Source organism: Protopterus annectens, chromosome 3.part0, assembly GCF_019279795.1.
Source record: "Protopterus annectens isolate FY-2018-M chromosome 3.part0, PAN1.0, whole genome shotgun sequence".
In the NCBI taxonomy this organism is placed as follows: Eukaryota; Metazoa; Chordata; order Ceratodontiformes; family Protopteridae; genus Protopterus; species Protopterus annectens.
In genome coordinates, this window is record NC_056731.1 from 1,777,537,425 (window position 1) to 1,777,559,268 (window position 21,844).

Sequence of the window (21,844 nt, forward strand, 5' to 3'; positions counted from 1 at the left end):
TGCTATTAGCTTGAATATTTTCTAAATCAATTCTCATGTCTCAAAACCCAAATTAACATTAACATTACCCACTGTCCCTTACCTCTCTTTGATTCCATTGGCTCTCTTCAATCCAAATATCTTACAATGGTTTGCATAACTCAACAAACTGAAGGCACAAATAACAACATTCCCATCTTGGTGGTCAGTCAGTGAACATAGTTTTCAAATAAGTTTGAGAATAATATTTGCCATAAATATTAAGGTATTCACAAATACCATTCTACTGGTTAGAAGAGGAGCAGTGGGAACTAATTGAAAATGCCCATGGAAGCAACTGTGTGCAGTAGTAAGAAATTAAAAAAAAAGTAAAGTGAACTAAAAGCTAAAACGTCTGTCCCAGGAATCAAGTGGCATGATAAAGCTATCCAGTTCTCTTTTTCTTTTTTATTTGCCATAACCAAAAGTGATGGGATAAATGCTTGGCTTACAGAAGGCAAACATTTTTTTGTGTCTTTGGTCAATTGCCTTTGACACATTTTTGTTCATTCTTCTAACTTCCCCTTTTATCCAGAAGACAGAATCATGCATGAGAATTTAACAGCCGGACTGGTGTTTTGACAACTAAAAATACAAGATCTCCTTTCTCTAATTGCATACAGGCAAGGGAACTGTTACAGCTGTAAGTGCTATAAAGGATGGAATGGTTACAACTGCCTGTAATGCTTCTTCTTTCCCCTTGCTTAAGTGGTACTTTCACAGGTTCTCCAATTTCAGCATGATCCTGTGAGACTTCCAGCATACTGAGTCACAGAATAGCAATAGCTCGTAAAGCCCTGTGAAGCGATAAGGAAGGATATCATTCAATATGTTAACAACAATGATGAAAGAATTCAGCACCATCAGCAGTTATAACTATATGAATTTTTTACAACCAGGTAGGGCTTGATATGTTGATATATTGGCTGGTGACCATGTGTGATAACAGTAACAGTAGTTTGTGTTTTTGAGTATGTATTTGTGTGTGCGTACATGTGTGTGTGTGTGTGTGTGTGTGTGTGTGTGTGTCTGTGAGCATGCATATGCATTTATATATATATATATATATATATAAATATTCACATATATATATATATATATATATATATATATATATATATATATATATATATATGTGTGTGTGTGTATACACACACACACACACACACACACACACACACACACACACACACACACACACACACACACACGCAAACAAGTGCACTCACCTATAAAGACACATACATATGTACATATTTATGTAAATGTGGTAGTTTGTCAGTGAAACTACACACATACATAATAAAAGCACACACACACACACACACACACACACACACACACACACACACACACACACACACACACACACACACATACATATTGACTACTACAGTATAGGCAAGACAAACGCTTCTAGCAGTCAGTAGTGTCTCTTTAAGACTTAATCTGATACTTAAAGCAATGCTCAGTTTAGCGTTTCTGATCACAGCACTTCTTTGCAAACATTTAACCAATAAATGTCAGGTTTACATAAGATTAGTCTTGTCATTTTATTATGCTTCTTTTAATAACACTCTTATTTATGTTTTGATGCTAGCAGAGATGACACATGTTTTCAGTCTATGTTAATGATTTGTTTTAATGTTAATTGCCATATGTTTGCAATAACTCACTCTCAGTGAATAAACAAATATTGTTTTAATGAAGCTTTTGGGTTTGTGAAAGTAATTTATAACTTGTAACTGACTGTATTCAGATTACATTTTAACTAACATTCTTGGCAGCACGATTATTTTATGACAACATGGCTGTTTGTTTCCTGCCAGATTCCAGATGGAACTGAACGTTTGCTACCAATCTGGGTGTCACCTGGTAAGATAAATAATCTTAACTTGAACTATACAACTGTATATGATACAAGTTATTGTTCTGAGCCCATTTTGCTAATATTTGATGGCAGAAATAGAGAAAATATGTTGGCAGATAGGGACCACTTGTTCCATCTAGTCTGTCTAGTTTAATTTTGATGCTAATACTTATTTTATTTCTTCATAACATCAGTCTTACATTTTACTTTTATTCTTGACCATACTTTATTTTGCTGCTGTTAATTTTGCATCTTTCTAAGGTAGACTGTTATTCATTCATGTCTGTATGTGTAAACATACTTGTTTGCATTAATCCTAAATAATCACTTTTATATCACAATTGTTTGCATAATTGCTGTTCAATTCAACCTTCTGAAGTGCTTGGCTAATTTACTTGAGGTACTTGCCTTTTTTATCACTTCCTTCTCAGTCCTACCATTCCTTTCTTATGAACATATACCTCTAGATTTCCTTTATCTCAGTTGATGTGCATTAATTTGCAGACTTTATACCATGTTTGTTTATGTTTTGTAACTGCCATTGCGTATCAAAAAATCATTATTGCTGTCTCACAATGATTCAACGTGTGTGTGAGAGGTGTATGTATTTATTTAACTTGAAAGCTACCTTTTCACATCAGAACAGATCTGATAAGCTCAAACAAGTTGCACACACAGCAGAGAGCACTTCCACTAAAGTAGCACAGGACAAGGTTAAGTAAAGACTGCTTATGTCTCCTAGGCTAAAGAGTAAATAAGATCAGATATTAGTTCACACACCAGCACACTTGTCTTTACATTTCACACTAACAGCCAGTATATATATCTCTAAGAGTCACAAAGGTGCAGACTCCATGTCTTTCTGGCCCACCGGCAGTGCATTTAACTACAGTAATGTTTTAATAGCAGGGGACTCTATTGCTTGGCATGCAAACATCACCCTCACTAGGCTGTACGGCTCCCAAGTACGCAACAAAGTCTAGAAGGTTTAGGATTTTTGCTTGGAAGTATTTGAATAGGTATTTGTACACACCAAGCACACTTCAAATACGTTTTCCTCAGGTAGAGAGCAAATGTTGCAGTTGTGATGAGGAAGAAAGAGAAAACTGGGAACATATGTTTTGGGAGTGTAACGAGTTAGTACAATTTCCATACAGAGTACTCCATGAGAAAGATTGGGTCAGGAAATGGCTGTAACTAAGGAAATGATTCTTTTCAGTTGGGACACAGGATCTGAATTGTCTAGTCATAGTAAGGACTTAAGTTTAATTCTGTTGGCTGCCCAAAAGCAATTACCAGAAAATGGAAATCAAAACCTAACTCTACTATACTGGAAGTATTGAATATTATAAAAGAGATAAAAGAACTGGAAGTGGGATCTTTAGAAAAGGAAAGGAAAACATTACATAGAAATAAATGGAACCTGTGGGAAGAATACATGCATAATAATGTTCAGGAGAAGGAGAAATGAGGTTTAAGGGAAGGCTGGAATTTGGCAATTTATGTAATGTTGGACTGATGATAGTTATAAAGAAAGAAAAGATATATGATGAATAATGTAATGGAAAAATGTTCATATATTTTTCTGCTAGTGTATGCTTGCCTATGTCTTGAGTAATAATTTAATAAAGGTATTAAAAAAAAAGAATAAGGCAACAGTTAGCTGTCTATCTGGTGCCAGGATCGGGTGTATGACAAGAGCTCTTTGACCTTTCCATCCTGACAAATATGATTATGATTATAACCTGACAGTGGTCTACTTGGACCTTAGGTACTCCAACCAGTGGGACATGGAGTGATAGGGTAATGAGTTCCCATATGACAGAGCAATGGATGGCATGGTATGAAATTGAAGAGAATGTGCCACAGGAAGATGGTATAGAACTTTCTATACAATGCCCACAGGAAATGGAAAACAAAAAAATGTGCCCTCTGTTTAGAATAAAATGAGCTAATAAAAGAGTTGCTTGATTTAATAGACATAGTTAGACATATTAAGATCAATGAAAGAAATAGACTGCAGAAGGTCAATAAAACCCAAAAAGTCAGAAGTTTCATAAAACAAATGAATACAGTAATTAGGACTATTCATATAGATCCATGTGATATAACAGAAGTAAACAGGATATATTAATGTGCAGATAAATTAATAACTGATAAAGTTCTACCACAAGAACACAGGGTAGCGAGGGAAAGGAAGGGGAGAAATCAAATGCCATCAGGGAAGTATTGAATAGAGAAAATTATAAAGCAATTAAAACAAGAAGTGTCACTGTTAGAAGAATATAAAAGGGGGAACAGATCAACAAAAATACTAAGAAAGATAGATGTGATAAAAGCAATGGGCAGTATTAAAACAGACCAGGATCTTTCATGCACTATCGCAAATAACAAACTAAAAATCTCAGCACAGGTGGAAATGCAGATAAATATAAAGGAAAACTACAAAATAAGCAATTGATTGATGATTTATAGAGAATTGGGAAGCAAGGTAAAAGGAATTGAAAGATGGCCAAAAAAAAAAAGAAGAAATAGATATATTTTGGAGAAGTATCTATGAAGATCCCGTGGAACATAACAACAATGATAAATGGATAGAAGAATTAAAAGAAAGAATAAGAAGTTTAAAGGTACAGGATATGAAATGGGATGAAGTAACAGGCAGAGAGATTGAAACAAAGTTAAGAAAAGCTTCTAATTGGAAAACCCCAGACCCAGATACAGTACCTTACTTTTGTCTGAAAGTATTAACATCTTTGCACAAAGATTTAGGCATGAGTAAGAACTATTTATACGTGCAACCGGAACAGACACCAACCTGGCTAACAACAAGAAAAACAATGCTCCTACTTAAGAGTGAACCTGCAAGCTACCCTAAAAATTATAGACCAATAACTTGCCTTTTGACAACATATAAATTATACATGGGAATTGATCCTGGCAGAGTTTATAGTCATTTAGAAGAAAACTCAATTATGGCAGTAGAACAAAAGGGCAATAAAAGAAAGTCATATGGAACAAAGGATCATTTATTGTTAAATAAATCCATAGTGGAGAACTGTAAAAAAGGGAAGAATCTAAGTATGACATGGATTGCCTACAAAAATGCATTTGACAGTATCCCACATTCATGGATAAAAGAGCGCTTAAAAATGTATGTTACCCCCTACACTGATCGACTTCATTACAGTGACCATGAAAACATGGCAGACCACTTTGCAATTAAGCCATGATAAAGGACAAATTATTATTCCAGGGGTAAAATAAGGGACATATTTCAGGGTGTCTCTCTGTCATGGCTGTTATTCTGCCTTGCCCTTAACCCATTAAGCTGTCTACTTAACAGCTTAGGCCATGGCTATAATTTGGCTCCTAGAAAACAACAAAGTGTAAAGACTACTCATCTTATCTTTGTTGATGATTTAAAACTATATAGATCATCAAATGAGAAACTGAAAGCACAACTGCAAGTTGTCAAAACTTTTTCAGATATAAGAATGCCATTTGGTCTTGATAAATGTGCAAAAGCAACATTTAAAGAAGCAAAACTGCAGCACCGGGAAAACAAGTTTGGGACAAGAATGTGATATAAAAGAACTTGAGCAAGAGGGAGTGTATAAATATTTGGGAATTGATAAAGAATTAACAATAAAGCATGAAGAAGTGTGAACAAAACTTAGTAAGGACTACTTTAGAAGACTAAAATGAATTCTGAAAACAGCAAGGACATCTAGGAACAAAATCTAGGCTATAAACCAATTTGCTCTTCCTGTCCTAACTTACAGTTTTGGAGTGATTGACTGGCCCCAAAATGTGTTGGATAGATTAGATAGGAAAACAAAAAGGATCCGTCATGCGCACAAAATGATTTATAAAAATCAGTGTATACCAAGATTATGTATTCCCCATTCTGTAGGATTGCCAGCTTTTCAAATGCCCAAAGTGGGACATTTTTGGTACAAATGTCAGATTTGGCAAGCCAAAACATAGCCACGGCCAGTACAAAGGACAGAACTTCACGTATTTGCTTAAATAAAAGCCTAATCTTGTAGCATTTTAATTGCATATTCTGTTTCTTATAACATGTAGGTGTTTCAGATACAGAATAACTGTTTTATGCAACTAGTCATTAAAATATAGGAAATAATTTTGTCCAAATATCTCAGGACTTTTTCCATTTTTGTTGATAATTGGTTCAAGCAACATTGCCTCCTCCTGAACCCCAAAAAAACAAAATTACTGCTTTTTGCTCCTACCCAAAAGTCACCACAAATTCACTTCACAATAACCTCCAACAATGGAACTAGCATATGCCATACTTCAACCCATCTCCTGGGTATTGCTATTGACCACAACCTAAACTTTGACGATCACATTAATACTGCCATAAAATCTGTTAACAGAAAACTAGGCTCTCTTTATAGAATCAAACCCTTCCTTACGCCATTAGCTAGAACCACTATTGCCCAGACCCACCTTATCTCTACCCTACTGTATGCTTCAGCCATATATACCAATCTATCCAAAAACAACCTTAGCAAACTTGCAACCAGCTACAATAACATAGCTAGATTTGTCACTGGTGCCCCTTTTAGAACCCACCACTGCCACAACCTTAAACAATTGGGATGGTTAGAACTGCAGAACCAACTTCAATGTCAACAACTTACTATGACCCAAAAAATCCTTCACCACCCTAATAATATCCCAATCCTCACCAGCCTTATTACCCCATACAAAAATCTAGCAACACTACGCTCAGCTAATAAACATCTAGTCTCAATTACTAAACCTAACAACAAAGCTGGGGACTCACTTTTCTCTAATACAGTGGGGAAAAGCTGGAACCAGCTTCCAAGTGAACTTTTGACTCTTTCTTCTACACTGCTTTTCAAAAAACACCTTAAAGAATACCTTAAAACACATTGACTTTGTCCCTGCTCTAACCCTGACTAATATTTCTCTCCCCAGTCATGCCCTCACCATACTTTGCTAACCTATTGTACTAGGATGCTGACCTGAACTAACCAGTTATTTAACATCTCACTAGTATCTAACAAGTTTCCCTTCTTACTACTTTATAAGAATCTTTATATTAGCTTTCCTAAAAAAAAAAAAAGGCTCTGTATAACTTTTTCCATATTTAGAATATCAACAATGTTCTACTATTATTTTACTATTGTATATATTGTATGTTATGTTGTATGTTATGTTGTTGTCTATGCTTGAAGCTTTTCTCCCCAGGCCTCTACTGAAAATGGACATGTATCCAGTTAGACTAGCCCAGTCAACAAATGTAAAATAAAATAAAAAAATAAATAAATAAATAAATACATTTTTACAAGTTTTTTGCAGGACACAACTGCCCAAAAAAGGACTGTCCCTCACAAAGTGGGACAAGTGGTAACCCTACCATTCTGAAGGAGGAATGGGCCCACTTGAAATTAATTACATGAATAGATTTGCAATCGTGGGACTCCAAATATATCTGCTGACCTCACAAGACCCAAATGTGGTGAAAGTTTTGAAACATGAGGAGAATAAATCTAAGATGATTTCTCTGCTTAATCTAGCAGAAACATATCGGCATCAAGCAGGAATGAAATCAAACCAGAAGTAGATAAAAATCAGGAAGCAACTGAATGTGCCAAAAAACAAAAGAAAGAATATAAGGTGAAGGACCATTTGAGAAGGCAAGAAATGTGGAAAATGCATAAATATAGTTGCAAGTATAGAAAACTTCTGCAAGAACCTCATGTTGATCAGGAACAAATGCAAGAATAGGTATGGAGAGGAGAATTCAAACCATGAGATGAAAGGATAATATTGGTGGCACAAGATAGTGGGTTACGTACATGTTGGTTTACAAAGTGCATTGAACAGTTTGCTGTCATATAGTCAACACTTAAAAGGTCTACCCACCTTAAATGTCGACTAAAAAGTTGGAAAAGGAAAGTCAAGAAGGTCAGAATGCCACAAAAACACTTCCTGTTGCAAATTTGACCTTTCTCAACATCTGTGGTGTGCACAACGACACTGCACAAAACGTGACGTAATGATTTTGCAGGGGCCCCCTGCCCCCCACACCCCCTGCACATTATATATTTCATCTCCAACATCGCACTACAGAGAGGAAAAGAGTAAATTTCCTGATCCCCACTGTATCACAATCTCTAGTTAAAAGACCAACCTCATCTTTGCGAATGCACTGAGCATTCACTGAAATGGGACTCGCACAACTGAGGGATCAGCAACACGGGTTGGCCAACCATTATTCAACAACCCAAGGTCGCCGAAACTTCCCTTGACATTTTAACTGTAAACCGCATTGAACATGTGGGACAAGCAGACAAATGTAGGTTTTGTAAAAGAATTAGAAACAGTTGCATACCTCATTGCTGGGTGTGACACACTAATGGCAGAAGGCATAATACTGTGGCAAGACTGTTGCACTGGTGATTGTGCAAACATTATGGTACTGAAGTGGCTGAAAAACATTGGAAATATGAGCCACAAAACATCATAGAAAATGTTGAGGTCTACATCACATGGGGTCACCCATTACCAACAGTTCAAAAGATAGATGCTAGAAAACTAGATATAGTGGTCCATGAAAAGAAGACAAAAGTAGCATTGATCATTGAAATCACCACACCCAGTGACTACAGTGTCTTGCATACAGAGAGATACAAAGTCATAAAATATTCAGATTTGCTGGCAGAAATGAGAGCAATGTGGAAGAAAGATACTCAGACAGTTCCAATAGTAGTACGAGCAACAGGACTTATAAAAAAAGAATTTACAGTTGTACTTAGATATGTTGCCAATACATGTAGCTCCATATGAATTGCAAAAGGAGTCATTACTGGGCACATTGCGGGTGCTGCGAAGAGCACTTCTGGCTGACATCAAATATTGAAACAACACTAATTTCAATGAACTTTAATCATACTTTGACTTACAAATGGGGTCCATTCCTGTCATGGTATTAGAAACCCAAAAGATTTGGAGAAATTGAAAAAGGGGACATGCTGAAGGATATGAATGAGTTTGCTATGCATGTGTCTGAGGCAGGAATGACATGGGTATTAAGAGGTATTTTGCTTTCACCCGGAATGATGCTAAGATTCAAAGATGAAATAATTGGCTTTAAATATTGTCTATGCAGCTGGTGTCATTGTAAGGGGATACAGTATGTGTCAGCTTGGGATATGGTGGCTGGAAAGACTTATTGCTTTTCCAGTGGTGGGCTTCACATGTCTTACCAAAGTTCTTTCATTCTGGCTAAAACCTTTGCTGTCTCCATAGTGCCTTTTTTAGACAGGGTCCATCTGGTGGATATTACAACTTAACAAATTCTTATTTGGAACATTCTACTTAATACTGAAACATAGCTACGACAGGGCAAGAGAGGCAATTGTCTGAGCACAAAGTGCATGGTTAGTCAGGCTAGCCATTCATCATACTGTTTTTTTTTTTTGCACTGTAGTTGAAGAGCCTGCTGGAAGGAAATGGATGTATCTGTAATAAACTGATAGCCACAATGTATCCATTGGGTTATTACAGTGAACTTTATTCTTTGCTCTTCAGCTGGAGAGGGGTGCTTGCTTGTGGCACCAGCACATGGCACTGATTAAATCAGCTACGCCTCTGACTGGGTGCCATGTGTCTTTACAAAAAAAAATTCCTAAACTTGATAGGCTTGTGCAACTAACACATTCGTGCTTGTGTAGTTTCAGAGACATTGTTTCAAAGCAATGAATATATTCCCTCTATTCCTGGGTATAGTGTCTATCGCATTTTGAGACCTACTAGCAGTTGTGGGTGGAGTATCTGCATTTGTCAAGGATATCATCATCTGATGACAGATCCTATATCCAAATCACCATAAATAAGACTAATTGCCACTTCATGGCTGGCTATAGAACAGCCACTGTTTCCCTTTCTGAGCATGATAACTATCTTAACACCATAGCTGAAATCCCCATTAAACTAAACACTGTTTTCCTGTTGGAATTAAATTATCCATCACTAAAATGGCTGAGCTACTATGCAAATGGTCAGCATGTCCAATGCTTCCTTGACATTATAAAAGCAAACTCTATTTTATAAATAGTTAGCCTGCATAGTATGGCCCCAAATATCCTCAATCTATCCCTCACAAATAAGGCCACACCTTGCAAATCTCCATATGTATAATTTTTCCTTGATAAATCAGTCCAGAAATTGATGACCTTTTCCTTTAAAACAGGTGATACTTTCTCTGTAAATACCTCTGTGTTTAGGGACCTGTCAAAAGCAAATCTTCAGTTACTTGATGACCAAAACCGATTCCACTGTAGTCCTCCTCTTTTAGGTCCCATTACTAAAAAGTGCTGCCTGTGCCTCAAATTTCTACTCACATTTAAATAGACGCATTGAAAAAACAGCCCCTATCTGCACCAAATATAATGAAAAATGTAAATAAAACTCCTAAAATGAAATGCACGTATAAATAAATTATATAACACAAGAAAAAAAATTGCTTAATGCTTATAAGAGGTCTACTTTTACCTACCTTAAGAGCACATCTGAGCAAACTAGTGTAGAGATGAAATGGACTTTTAGGATGCTCAAAGATGAGTATCAACTTAAAAGAGCCACTAAAACCAAAAATAACTACAAAGCTTTCTTTAATTGTGCCAGGAAGTTAAGTACTGATGTCTGACAATGTTTGGTGCTGGTCCATAATCATAATGCACACCTTGTGTCAGAGGAATCCTAGCTGACAAATTTAGTTGAAATTTTAATCCACCCACTTATAGCTATTCTACAGACTCCACAAACGTAGCTATCCCTTAAATGACTATGAAACATGTTATTTTAGCCCTCTCAAAAGCCAAGAGCACCTCATCCATGGACCCTGATAATATATGACATTGCCTAATTATCAGTGCAAAATATGAACTATCTGAACCCTTACTTAGCCTCTTTAATCTAAGCCTCTCCACTGATGACATTTCTGAGCCTGAAAAATACTAACCTCGACAGTCAAAATCTCTTAACCATGTGCCCTCATAAATGTGGCTTTGTCAGTAGAAGAATCTGCCTCTTTAACCTAAAAGTAACCAAAGGAGTGGATAGCGGTTATGCAGTACATAGACCATTATTGGACCTGGTCAAAGCCTTTGGCACTATTCTTTATGCAGGCATTATTGGCAAACTTGTGAATCTGATTAGAAATCCATATGTTGGGGGTAGACAGCTAACTAGTACCCTGACAGAGTCCATGTAGTTTGAATCTCATGTGCCACTTCTGAATGCAGAAATCTTATCAGTGGTGTATCACCTGGCTCAGAACTGGGTCCTCTCCTATTTGGCATCTATTTCTTGGCATACCTTCATTTGATTGAAAACAAAAAACATTGAAATAAAAAATTCTGAAAACTCAAAGTATTGAAACCCCCTACACCCCCTGATGACTATATATATATATATATATATATATATATATATATATATATATATATATATATATATACCACCAATAGGATCACAGAAAAGTGAGGAAAGGGCACAGTCCTATATTGAGTATTTTGAGTTTTCAGCATTTTTTTTGTTTCAGTATTTTGTGTTTTCAATCAAATTAATGTATTCCTTATTTTTAAACCTTCAGTCTAATGCCTCTTGCTGATGGTTATCAATGTTTGGAGATGACTGTAGATTTGAGGCTGTTATTTAATATTCTCTAACTTGCAGTTGCTCCAGCATGGGTCAGACCATGTTGATAACTGATGCAAGGACAATGGTCTCAAATTAAATTTGAAAAAAAATGTAGCATAGATCATTTTCACATACAGTATAGGTGACACAGCTGTACTATCGGGACCCTGTGATAAGGAAGCTAGGTACTCTTGCTGATAGTTCCTTATTGTTGTATTATCATGTCACTGCAGTTCATAGGCTCATAGATTCATAGGCGCTTACTAGGCTAACATCTCAAGAGTCTTGCCAGTTTTACCCACATTTTACCCAATCTTCTATCTCTAGGGAAAAGATAAGAAGGGTCATCAAGTAGGGTTTTTACAATTTTTACCCACTGCCTCTCTACATAAGAGACATGAGTGCCACCCCTGGAGTGAATTTATGATTTCATATCCATTGGTAAAGATTACGTTTGAAGCTGGTCTGGGAAGCGCTCTGTTTCATGTGAATAGGAAGCCGATTCCAGAGGAGGGGCAGTGTCTGAGACACATATCTGTCTCTCAAGCATAATTTATTCATGTCAGGGATGAGGTTTAGAGCCTTAGAGCAGGTAACCCTTGTGCAGTAAATTTGCAAATATGCAACATTTCCATCAGGGCTGGGTCAGAGACTGGCTTCTAGGTCAGGCACAGTTCAACCCTTAGTAATCGATAGGAAACAGCATGCAGTGATAGGGCTTTTAATTGGTTGGTGTATGATATGTTGGTTATACCCCATATTTTTTTTGATGAGAAACTTCTGAGGACACTCCAACTGTTGCAGGTGCCTGGAGAGGTACATGCCAAAGGGTGCATTGTATTTATTTATTGGTCTTATGAGGGGCGAATAAAGTGGTACTATGACATCCTTAGATCTGTATACCATGCTCTTACTTATAACTGAGCCACATAAAAAGACTTCCTCACCACTGTGAACACATGGTGATCAAAATGCAGATTGCTATCTGTCAGAGTACCCAGCTCTCTCTCACCACTGTGTCCACTCTTTTGGAGGTGCTATCAATGTTGCAATTTGCTGGGATATTTGATTTCCCAAATGGTATTATTATGCACTTCTTTACATTCAGTTTGAGCCCATGGCTCTGACACCAATCATTAGTCTGTGTCAGACCTTTCTGAAGGATATCAATATTGTTTGGGGAGTCAGTGATTACCCGCAACTTATAGTCATCAGGAAACTTGGTCAGCCAAATGCCATCTGCATTTGCCTTGATATCTCATAAGTATATCACAAACAGGATGGGGCCCAGCACTGAGCCTTGTAATGGCTTCTCGCTGGATATGGATTCTCCATCTCTAAAAACATGTGTCCTATCCATGAGCCATTTGGCTATCCATCTGGTGACATCGAGATTTATGCCCAATTGTATGAGTTTATCTATAATACCCAACTGGGATATTGTGTCAAATTCCTTGACCAGGTCAAGGAACATGGTATGCACTGCCATACCCTCATCGATGACCTTGGTGACTTTCTCAAAGAAGTCCACTAGACTGAACAGGCAGGACCTGGCCTTGACAAAGTTGAAATGTGTTGGGTCTATAGTCTGGAGATTTCCTATGTCATTGTTAATCAGGTCCATGTTTATCCTTTTCACAGCCTTGCACATGAGGCTAGTCAGACTTATGGGTCAGTAGTTTCTTGAGTCTGTTGATGGTACCCCGTTGTGCAGAGGGAGGACTGTTGCTGTCCTCCACTCCACTGGGACAAAGCCTGTATGGAGACTGCGGCTAAATACAGATCTGAGTTGGTGTACTAGGTAATGTTTCGAGTTATTTTATAGTCCCCTTGGGATTCTGTCAGGGCTCACTGATGTTGTATTTCTAGCTTTAGAGAGTGCAGTGTTGACCTGTTCTTTATTTTATAGTCCCCTTGGGATTCTGTCAGGGCTCACTGATGTTGTATTTCTAGCATTAGAGAGTGCAGTGATGACCTGTTCTTTATTTTATAGTCCCCTTGGGATTCTGTCAGGGCTGACTGATGTTGTATTTCTAGCTTTAGAGAGTGCAGTGATGACCTGTTCTTTATTTTATAGTCCCCTTGGGATTCTGTCAGGGCTCACTGATGTTGTATTTCTTGTGTTAGAGAGTGCAGTGATGACCAGTTCTTTATTTTATAGTCCCCTTGGGATTCTGTCAGGGCTCACTGATGTTGTATTTCTAGCGTTAGAGAGTGCAGTGATGACCTGTTCTTTATTTTATAGTCCCCTTGGGATTCTGTCAGGGCTCACTGATGTTGTATTTCTAGCATTAGAGAGTGCAGTAATGACCTGTCCTTTATTTTATAGTCCCCTTGTGATTCTGTCAGGGCTCACTGATGTTGTATTTCTAGCTTTAGAGAGTGCAGTGATGACCTGTTCTTTATTTTATAGTCCCCTTGGGATTCTGTCAGGGCTCACTGATGTTGTATTTCTAGCATTAGAGAGTGCAGTGATGACCTGTTCTTTATTTTATAGTCCCCTTGGGATTCTGTCAGGGCTCACTGATGTTGTATTTCTAGCGTTAGAGAGTGCAGTGATGACCTATTTTATAGTCCCCTTGGGATTCTGTCAGGGATCACTGATGTTGTATTTCTAGCATTAGAGAGTGCAGTAATGACCTGTTCTTTATTTTATAGTCCCCTTGGGATTCTGTCAGGGCTCACTGATGTTGTATTTCTAGCTTTAGTGAGTGCAGTGATGACCTGTTCTTTATTTTATAGTCCCCTTGGGATTCTGGCAGGGCTCACTGATGTTGTATTTCTAGCGTTAGAAAGTGCAGTGATGACCTGTTCTTTATTTTATAGTCCCCTTGGGATTCTGTCAGGGCTCACTGATGTTGTATTTCTAGCGTTAGAGAGTGCAGTGATGACCTGTTCTTTATTTTATAGTCCCCTTGGGATTCTGTCAGGGCTGACTGATGTTGTATTTCTAGCTTTAGAGAGTGCAGTGATGACCTGTTCTTTATTTTATAGTCCCCTTGGGATTCTGTCAGGGCTCACTGATGTTGTATTTCTAGCGTTAGAAAGTGCAGTGATGACCTGTTCTTTATTTTATAGTCCCCTTGGGATTCTGTCAGGGCTCACTGATGTTGTATTTCTAGCTTTAGAGAGTGCAGTGATGACCTGTTCTTTATTTTATAGTCCCCTTGGGATTCTGTCAGGGCTCACTGATGTTGTATTTCTAGCTTTAGAGAGTGCAGTGATGAACTGTTCTTTATTTTATAGTCCCCTTGGGATTCTGTCAGGGCTCACTGATGTTGTATTTCTAGCGTTAGAGAGTGCAGAGATGACCTGTTCTTTATTTTATAGTCCCCTTGTGATTCTGTCAGGGCTCACTGATGTATTTCTAGCGTTAGGGAGTGCAGTGATGACCTGTTCTTTATTTTATAGTCCCCTTGGGATTCTGTCAGGGCTCACTGATGTTGTATTTCTAGCTTTAGAGAGTGCAGTGATGACCTGTTCTTTATTTTATAGTCCCCTTGGGATTCTGTCAGGGCTCACTGATGTTGTATTTCTAGCGTTAGAGAGTGCAGTGATGACCTGTTCTTTATTTTATAGTCCCCTTGGGATTCTGTCAGGGCTCACTGATGTTGTATTTCTAGCTTTAGAGAGTGCAGTGATGACCTGTTCTTTATTTTATAGTCCCCTTGGGATTCTGTCAGGGCTCACTGATGTTGTATTTCTAGCGTTAGAGAGTGCAGTGATGACCTGTTCTTTATTTTATAGTCCCCTTGGGATTCTTTCAGGGCTCACTGATGTTGTATTTCTAGCGTTAGAGAGTGCAGTGATGACCAGTTCTTTATTTTATAGTCCCCTTGTGATTCTGTCAGGGCTCACTGATGTATTTCTAGCGTTAGGGAGTGCAGTGATGACCTGTTCTTTATTTTATAGTCCCCTTGGGATTCTGTCAGGGCTCACTGATGTTGTATTTCTAGCGTTAGAGAGTGCAGTGATGACCTGTTCTTTATTTTATAGTCCCCTTGTGATTCTGTCAGGGCTCACTGATGTTGTATTTCTAGCTTTAGAGAGTACAGAGATGACCTGTTCTTTATTTTATAGTCCCCTTGGGATTCTTTCAGGGCTCAATGATGTTGTATTTCTAGCGTTAGAGAGTGCAGTAATGACCAGTTCTTTATTTTATAGTCCCCTTGGAATTTTGTCAGGGCTCACTGATGTTGTATTTCTAGCATTAGAGAGTGCAGTGATGACCTGTTCTTTATTTTATAGTCCCCTTGGGATTCTGTCAGGGCTCACTGATGTTGTATTTCTAGCTTTAGAGAGTGCAGTGATGACCTGTTCTTTATTTTATAGTCCCCTTGGGATTCTGTCAGGGCTCACTGATGTTGTATTTCTAGCGTTAGCGTGTGCAGTGATGACCTGTTCTTTATTTTATAGTCCCCTTGGGATTCTGTCAGGGCTCACTCATGTTGTATTTCTAGCGTTAGAGACTGCAGTGATTACCTGTTCTTTATTTTATAGTCCCCTTGGGATTCTGTCAGGGCTCACTGATGTTGTATTTCTAGCGTTAGAGCGTGCAGTGATGACCTGTTCTTTATTTTATAGTCCCCTTGGGATTCTGTCAGGGCTCACTGATGTTGTATTTCTAGCTTTAGAGAGTGCAGTGATGACATGTTCTTTATTTTATAGTCCCCTTGGGATTCTGTCAGGGCTCACTGATGTTGTATTTCTAGCATTAGAGAGTGCAGTGATGACCTGTTCTTTATTTTATAGTCCTCTTGGGATTCTGTCAGGGCTCACTGATGTTGTATTTCTAGCGTTAGTGAGTGCAGTGATGACCTGTTCTTTATTTTATAGTCCCCTTGGGATTCAGTCAGGGCTCATTGATGTTGTATTTCTAGCGTTAGAGCGTGCAGTGATGACCTTTTCTTTATTTTATAGTCCCCTTGGGATTCTGTCAGGGCTCACTGATGTTGTATTTCTAGCTTTAGAGAGTGCGGTGATGACCTGTTCTTTATTTTATAGTCCCCTTGGGATTCTGTCAGGGTTCACTGATGTTGTATTTCTAGCTTTAGAGAGTGCGGTGATGACCTGTTCTTTATTTTATAGTCCCCTTGGGATTCTGTCAGGGCTCACTGATGTTGTATTTCTAGCGTTAGAGAGTGCAGTGATGACCTGTTCTTTATTTTATAGTCCCCTTGGGATTCTGTCAGGGCTCACTGATGTTGTATTTCTAGCGTTAGCGTGTGCAGTGATGACCTGTTCTTTATTTTATAGTCCCCTTGGGATTCTGTTAGGGCTCACTGATGTTGTATTTCTAGCATTAGAGAGGGCAGTGATGACCTGTTCTTTATTTTATAGTCCCCTTGGGATTCTGTCAGGGCTCACTGATGTTGTATTTCTAGCGTTAGAGACGGCAGTGATTACCTGTTCTTTATTTTATAGTCCCCTTGGGATTCTGTCAGGGCTCACTGATGTTGTATTTCTAGCGTTAGAGCGTGCAGTGATGACCTGTTCTTTATTTTATAGTCCCCTTGGGATTCTGTCAGGGCTCACTGATGTTGTATTTCTAGCATTAGAGCTTGCAGTGATGACCTTTTCTTTATTTTATAGTCCCCTTGGGATTCTGTTAGGGCTCACTGATGTTGTATTTCCAGCGTTAGAGAGGGCAGTGATGACCTTTTCTTTATTTTATAGTCCTCTTGGCATTCTGTTAGGGCCTACTGATGTTGTATTTCTAGCGTTAGAGCATGCAGTGATGACCTGTTCTTTATTTTATAGTCCCCTTGGGATTCTGTCAGGGCTCACTGATGTTGTATTTCTAGCATTAGTGAGGGCAGTGATGACCTGTTCTTTTGTAATGACAAGCAAGGGAATGGTGGGAGTATTTCATGAGGACTGACCAGAGGTCATGAAGGGGTGAAATCTTAGTTGAAGTTATCTGCCAGTAGCTTTGCTATTTCTTCTGGCTGAGTATAGGTAATACCATCTACATCCAACCCAGCACATTGTTGAATGTTTACCCTGAAGATTTTGGACATAAAGAAAGCATGCTTTGTGGTTCTAATTTGATTGGGCGGTTATTTTAGTCTTGTATTTAGCTTATGAAGACTTGACTGGTTCCCTGATTTGCCTTTTTGACTAATGAGGGTTTTTTTCTCTGTTGTGCAACATCCCACTTACTTCTAGACACAAATTTCTTCCTTCTGTTGTGTAGTCTTTTTATGCCAGGGGTCCACCAGGGTGACTTGTTTTTCCAGCTAGACCTGACTTTAGGTCGATCTGGTATTGTTGTTTCTTTGCAGTTGTTTAAGTGGTTATACAGCTCATTTGTGTATACGTCTGCATAGGTCTTCATGTTTTCCGGGTTGGGGGAGCTTTAAAATTACCTGTGCTATCACTTAATAGAAGGTAATTTGGCTTGGAAGAATTCTTTAGGGTTTTAGGGTTTGATGGGGGTTCTACCCTTATTTTTATTTTAAAGGAGACCAATTTATGATCCGATCTTACCAGTGAGGATATTACACTGGGGGGGGGGGGTGAAATGCTCCCCCTTGTTTGTGAGCACTATGCCAAGGATGTTTGAGCCCCTAGTGGGAGTGCAGACCCACTGTTCCTGAGCATTTGCATTAAGTCCAGGAATCTCTGCATGCAAGTGGTCATGTATGTTTCCCAGAGGTAGTTAAAATCTCCCATGAGTAGTGTGTTGGGCTGAATGATAAGTGATTCTAGTAGTTTCAGGTATACGAATGGTCTTCATGGCCCACTGTTCCTGAGCATTTGCATTGACAATGTCCAGGAATCTCTGCATGCAAGTGGTCATGCATGTTTCCCAGAGGTAGTTCAAATCTCCCATGAGCAGTGCATTGGGCTGAATGATAAGTGATTCTAGTAGTTTCAGGTATGCAAATGGTCTTCATGGCTCATGGTTGGGGACTAATAACTAGCAATGATATGTTGTGGGATTTTGCCTATGGTCAGCTGGACATGGACTAGCTCAAGCGAGTCATCCTGCTTGACCAATCTAGAGGTGTGTTTGTTTTTTATGTAAATGAAAACACCTCCTCCTTTCAATTTTTCCTTTTCAGTGGGTGGTCTGAATGTGGGATAGTCATCATAACCTTGCACTGCTGGAGTGCTTCCTGCAGCCTTGAACCATATCTTTGTAACTGCACAAGCATCAGCATTCTCCAGGGAGAGGAGAGCTTCCAAGGAGTGCAGTTTCTTGTTAAGACACCTAGTATTGAGGGTTAGTTCCTTCAGCTTGGCATTAGAAGACTTTGTTACATTGGTAGGTCTGTCGGTTTGGCACTACCTGAAAAAGGCACTAATGGGTGTCTAATGCCTTGGCAATATTTGAATACCTAGTGGCAAAGGGTGCAGACCGTCTCTGCCAAAGCAGCATGATCTGTTGATCATGTCATCCCAGGCCGACAAATACTGGATCTCCTTGGAATGACACTAGTAGGTAAACCAATTATTGAAGTTAATTGTTTTCTGTTTGTACTGTGGTACCATTCTTAGTGAGGGAAGAATGCTGTTCATTGTAGTAAAAAAGCCTTATATCTGGCTCAACTAATTTCCAAAGGAATCACCACATGATATCTTAATTCCCCTTTATTTGTATCTTATAAGATATATTATTAAGTATGATCCATCTTTTGGCATGTATTTCTGAATGTATCATTGAACTCAAGAGAATGTAAAGAATGATAAATTAAAAGATCAGTGACCTCAAAAATCTTTGTTATCAGACAGACTTGCAACATTTTCTCAGTACAGTCTTACATAGACTCCTGGATGGAAATCTGTCTGGAGCCTTTTGAGACATTCAAGATACAGCCCTTTATGACCTCATATTTCTTTTCTGAACAAATGATAACTACAAAAACCCAGTTAAAGGAACCACATTTTCATCAGCAGATAAGTAAAACACATTGGATTAATAGATACATATCCCAATGCATCCTTTACCTCTTCTCGAGAACAAGCTCTGCTACAAGTTAAGCAGAATAGCACCCTTGCCACCTTCAAGGTAAACCTAGACAATTGGATGGGCTACCTCAAATTGTCCCCCAATGAGTCTAGAAGGAACTTTTGAATATAGGTCTCTGGCTGGACTTGTAATGTTTTGCAGACTAACTGTCCAATACTTATAAGTGATGCTATCTGGGCACCCTCCAACCTATGTTTTTTCCACATATGGGCTTCTGGAACCATGCACACTATGCCAGTTGAGTTGTATTCAGCACTGACTTCCCATTTATTTTATAACTGCTCCCTCTTGCAGTACATTTCCATAATCCGTTTGCTCTTCTTACTGCTTCCTGCGTTGATTTCTCACACACAGAAAGTCTGATATTACTTCCTCATATTTCTTTCCATGTTGAGTATTGTCAGTTTTGTAGCCATATTTATTTTGCCTTCCTCAATCATATTTGCTTGTTCATTTCATTTTGTATACTCAGAAGCTGCATATAAGAAAATAATGCACATTTCTAATCACAAATCAAGAAAAGTGCAATGACAAACACAATATATAAGGCCAAAATATAAGTCTTATAATAACAACTACAAAGGATATTTTTTCTAGCACATTTTATGGGTGGACAACCGTATGTGAAATCAATATGTCTCAACAGTTATGCAGAATACCTTTTTGATAACAATGACTGGATCTGATTAAAAGTTCTGAGTTTGGAATAAGTCACGTGATTTGGTTTAGATGATAATTTTAATTTTGGTGTGATGAGTCAATGGATGCTAAACTGCAAGGATACTACCAACCTGTTAATGCCATAATGAAAAGAATGTATTAATCTAGGAGGCAGATAGCGAGTGTAGTAGTTAACAAGAATGCCTAGAAGTATCACCAGCAACAGAAATGCAACAACTGGATGTCATCTATACAGCAAACCTGAATAACCACGCTTACAAATGAAATCTACATTAATACTCTTCTGGATGTCTATGGTAATAACTGCCCTACATCTGTATTATCTAGTGGTAGCAAAATCAGTGCAGCTGATTTTGTTTGGTTTAGCAGTGCAGACCTGCAAATGCAGACAGTAACTCTAACAGAAGCCAGTACTGAAGAGAGTAGAGGCACGTGTTTTTAAACATGTATGAAAAAACAATGGACCAACCCCATTCAGCAGATGAGATTTCTTTTTAATGGATGAACAACTTTCCAGTTTACAGCAATACATCTTCTGACATATCCGGTAAGGTACTCCTTAAGATGCTTGCCCATCATTTTCCTAAAGAGATCTAGTATCCTAAAGAAGATTTAAATTAGAGTCACAACTCAGAAAGTTATGTGCCAGCTTGTACTCCTAAGTGGAACTGTTCTGAGATGAAACCTAATACACAAGCACTTATTACTCCTTGCAGAACAATGGATGACTTACCATAGCAATGAGAGATGTTTCTTCCATTAGAAAGCATTAGTAGTCCAGAGGTAGTCCAGTGCATGCTTGCTCATTGGTGACTGGACTACAATTAAATTTGGGAAATGCAGTTTCATACATTATATATGAACTTAATTAGGAGGCTGCTTTTTGACTGGTCCCTATACAATACTCATGATTTTTAGAAGAACTCAAACTGGGTTTAAATATTGCATTTTTGTAAAGTACAGATGGGGAGATAATTTCTACGTGGTATTATGAGCAGACAGGCTGTAGAGTGCTGGAAAGTTAGTCATTTGTTAAAACGAATGTTGCACCATTAAATCTGCCCTGGTCCATAACTCTTATTCAAAAGAGATAGGATCTGAGAAAGATCCCTCTCTGTACACCAATGACTTCTGTTATAACTATTGTCACTGTTGGTGGGTTTGCTTATCCAAATATAATGAAGTGAAGTGAGCTGTGGCACTTTTGAATACTAAAGACAAAAGACAGACACAGCTCAAGTCTTACAGAAAGCAACAGAATAACAAGAGGTTATTTATTTATTTATTTTTTACAATTTTTTTATTGGGAAAGTCTGGCTGAGCAGAAATTGCACATTTTCAGCAGAGGCCCAGGGAGAAAAACTCCACGTGGTACATCATGTTACAAAAACATTCAAATACAGAAAGAATGTACCACAGTAACAAAACAAGCTAGTTTCTAAAGTTCTGTACAGGAATATTCATGTAGTCATTTTGAGGAACATTTAAACAATAGTAAAAAAAAACTAGCTTGTTTCTAAAGTTCTGTACAAAAATATTCAGCGTAGTCCTTTTGAAGAATACATAAACAATATACAGAAAGTAAAATACATGTGGAT

General features: G+C 38.2%; 1 long non-coding RNA gene across 1 annotated transcript in view; it reads left to right on the forward strand.

The window, feature by feature from the left end:
• Nucleotides 1–446: 446 nt before the first annotated feature.
• Nucleotides 447–21,844, forward strand: part of LOC122797058 — a 250,379-nt gene continuing 228,981 nt past the window's right edge. The window contains exons 1-2 of the long non-coding RNA XR_006364027.1: nt 447–917; nt 1,848–1,893. This is a non-coding gene — a long non-coding RNA (uncharacterized LOC122797058). The remainder of the gene's footprint in view (nt 918–1,847; nt 1,894–21,844) is intronic.